We start from the raw sequence: 3963 nt of genomic DNA, 5'->3' as shown, positions 1-3963 counted from the left end.
TCCGATAATATAGGGTAAAAATCTGCCTCGCTGCACCAACAGCTTTCTTCTTTCCTTCCAATTACCGCGTTTTGCAACGACGAGGCGCAGAGCTTTTTTGTATTTGGTTAACCGGTTTTTTTCACTCCGTTCGAGCGAGACGTTACCTTTGAGTGTATTAAAAACACATTCACAGATACAGCGAATTAATTTTTTGTCAGCGTTACGTAAGAAGGTTGTGCGTTGATTTTTGTTCAAATAATAGAGCGCCGCGAGGAGACAGGCGTTTCTCTTACCGATCGAATGTGTGGCGATTTTCGTCGCTCTGTGCGATTTCGCGTCACCCACCTTCATCGCGAGAAAAATCTACGACTGATACACGCGATTAGCCGTACTCAACTTTTATACGTATCCGCTGGAAAACGATCTACGGGGCACGTAGGCGTAATGAAACGTATCCTCGGGAAAAATACACGTTCGAAATCGATACTCATTCGGAGTTGATTGTTTCAGATCGAGCAACAAATACCCGTGAGGCCTCGATGTGGCGTCGTAGCATGCCTCTTCTAGAAATTTCGGATCGTCGGGATAGACTTGACGCGCTAAATGACGAATTTGAGCGCGATTACGTGGATTTTTGAAAACGACGATGTAATTCGCGTTAAGCGATATATCGCGCTGTCCACGCCCCTGGTGAAATAGGTTCTGCGTGATAAGAATAACACTGAGATTCTTGTGATGACTGCCTTTGGTAAAAAGATCCACGATCGCGTCGCACGACGACGATTCTCTCATAAGATCGTCGATTATCACTAATTTCGAGAAAGCGGATCGTTCGAGTAATCTTCCGGACGGGGTAATCTCTCGCGAAATTCAATTATTCTTCTTCTTCGCCGTTTTAGTATTGGTGCATCCCCAGGGCTGTTCTTTTATACGCGTATCGTATTGTAATCGACGATAGGCTTCTTGCCATTCCGCGTAATAAAACAAAATTCTCTCGAAGCACACGTCGGATATAAGAGATAAATGCCTGAGAAAAACTTTCACGAAGACCGTCTTCCCACAACCAGTCGGTCCGCATACGATCGACGTCCAAGGATGTTTCCAACACATGTCCATTTTACGAAATGAGCAAACGATCTTCGTGCGCGACTTCAAAAGCAAAAAGAAAAAACATCATTTTCGTTGATTTCTAGAACGCGTGAAAAAAATAATTTTAAGAGAAGATAAGCTGATCAACGCGACGACAGGGACCCCTTCGCGCGGCGGACGAGTGCTCATGCCAGCGTACCCCCGCATGAGCTTGTCAACGAAGAGCATCGCGGCTGGCGAAAAGCTGATCTCACCGCGGCGCGACGCGCATAAGCTTATCTTCGCGCGCGTCAAAGAAATTTGCGATCGGCGTATATTTCTATCGTTAAATGAGTACGCGACATCGTCGTCGATAAGCTTACCGATGCCACTATCGCGATGTCGCTGCGAGGGAAAGCTTTTCGTTGAAATCGGAAAGGTTGGTTAGAATTAAGTAATAAATCACTTCTTGTTTTCCTTCAAGTAAAAAAATATTTTTATTCGATACTTTTCTTAAAAAAAGAGGAAAGGAGAAAAGGAAACATATGTAATTTAAAATTTTTTTGTTTATATTTTTGCTAACTCTTATACATAAAATTCAATTATTTTTGGAAACAATATAATACATTTTTATTATAATTAAATATTTATATTTTTATATTTTTACATTTTAACATTAAATTATTTGATACAATTTTAATAAAATGAAAAAATTTTTCGCAAAAGAGGGATACTTAGACTATTTATTATTTACAAAAAACTTAAATTTATGTTTTTGTTACATAATGCTTAAATACTACGCGAATAAGCGGAACACTCGCGAGCTTAAAATATAAGTGAGAGAAAGAAAAAGAAGAAGACGTTATTCTCTTCTGAAGCCATACGGAAGGGAATAATGATTATTAATAAATTTAAGTTTTACCAATACCGGTGCGCACGTCTTCATTTCATTTCGCGTTACGATTTCGTGAAACGCCGTGCGACGGATTGCAAATTAAAACGCAAATTTATCGCTACCCCGCCCATTTCTTCTTCTTCTTCTTCATCGCGTCTTTCTCTCTCATTATCTATTATTAATTTCCTAATACTATTAAAATTTATAATACACGAGTTCTTATAAGTTAACGTAATTCCCTTAACTCTACAGATCTGTCGGCGTCCTTCCGGTGTACGAACGACGTACGAGTAGAATTTCGGGCCTCTGGACACGAACGACTCGATAAAACTACCCCGGCCGTAGCTCTCGAGCTCGTCCGTCATATCGTCCAGAAAATTCCCCGTACGCGGCTCGTACTTGCTCTGTTCGCCTCTGTTTACATAGATACACGAGTCTGTATCACAATATAAAACGCGACTACCTAACTTCTCTAAATATTTATATAATATTAATCGCGCTTGTGCCGTCGTCCAAGCCGCGATTACCGGGTTGGTTTGCGGAGAAGGACCGACCGTCTCTTCGCGTAGTCGCCACGAAATATATACATGTATTACCTCGTCGTTGGCAGGTAATATATTGGTTATTTCGTGCTCTGAACTCGTGAGCAATGCTGCCAAACGATCGTATATTTTTACGACCTCTGTATTAGGCAGATTGGTTTGTTGGCCGAATTTACCCCAGAAAGAATTCAGGCAGAGCTTTGCGACCGAACGTAAACCAGGATTTCGAGCAATATTATTTTTATCGAGAACAATACCTTCGGTTTTTTCATATTCCCGAAAGTACTGTTCCTTACTCTCGTCATCCAGGCATTCGCTCGGCCATCCGCTAGCTTCCTGCTTTAATTTAAAAAAACTGTTGATATATTCGGCAAACAAACCACCCTGCCTCGTACGAGGATCGAATCACGTGACTCTAAACTGCCATATTTCGTGCTCACGTTCGTTACGAGATAACCTTTCTCGAGAGCCTTGCGCAATTCGCAGGATAACCACGCTCCTACGAATTCATTGGCTGCGCCAATCAGCTCCGAACACTGTTCTCCGATATAAATCGTTGGCTGGCCTAACGGAAAAGTACTTGTTTTTAATACGTACGGATACAGAGAACATACGTCCACGTAGCGTATTTTCTCCGTACCTGTAACTTCGTATCGAGTTACGATATTTTCCGTACGACCACCAAAGAACGCCTCGCGAGGATCGAGAGGAGGGCTGATCAATATCGGATGACTTTCGAGAAAAGTGCGCATCTCGTGATTTTCGCGCTTTTCTCGTGAAAATTCGCACTCCCATTTCTCTATCACCCTATATTCTCGTTGTCGAAGACGCCATATCATTGCGAGAGTTCGTTCGTATCGTGCGTCGATCGTATCTTCGCGCGACACCCCGAACGTAAGTTTTCTTTCGCGATTGATTTGATAACAGCTGGGACAACCGTGCCAAAAACAACCGTGAAATTGTAACACGTAACGCGATATCTCGTTCTCTGATTCGACTTCGTAATAGGGCCGTCGACGGGTGTACCGGCAATTCGATACTCGCGACCTCGCCCTACATGGATTATAGGATGCCCGAACTCGCGCTCCATCCACACTAACCACTGCAGGGCTTTGTGTGAGTGATTATCTTTATATCTATATCCGCCCGGTGGAATGATTCCTATTTCTTCCTCACGTAAAAAGTTTTTACGAAAAATACATACATGTGGAAGCGATAGTCGTGCATTCTACGAACGGACACACGTTTCCGCATTCTAAAAAGATTTTTCTGAACGCCATGCACGCGCGTCGAAGGATATCTACGTCATTCCGACAATTTTTACTATTATTTTACTGTTTAAAATTAAAATCGAAATTCGAACGCGACATTTCCTCGTGCCAAACCATAAAACGCTCGTGTTCCTCTGGTTTCATTTGTTCGGGCGAATAATATCGTGCGTCAGGTATTGGACCAATATAATTTTGATTGTTCAAC

The 3963-nt window shown here is 42.3% G+C and overlaps 1 pseudogene; it reads right to left on the bottom strand.

Annotated features, from left to right (window-relative positions):
- Nucleotides 1–852: 852 nt before the first annotated feature.
- Nucleotides 853–3963, bottom strand: part of LOC108748854 — a 3772-nt pseudogene continuing 661 nt past the window's right edge.

Source organism: Trachymyrmex septentrionalis, unplaced genomic scaffold (assembly GCF_001594115.1).
Source record: "Trachymyrmex septentrionalis isolate Tsep2-gDNA-1 unplaced genomic scaffold, Tsep1.0 scaffold25, whole genome shotgun sequence".
NCBI lineage: Eukaryota > Metazoa > Arthropoda > Insecta > Hymenoptera > Formicidae > Trachymyrmex > Trachymyrmex septentrionalis.
The sequence above is the reverse complement of the archived record's forward strand: the minus strand, read 5'-3'. Positions and strand labels throughout refer to the sequence as shown.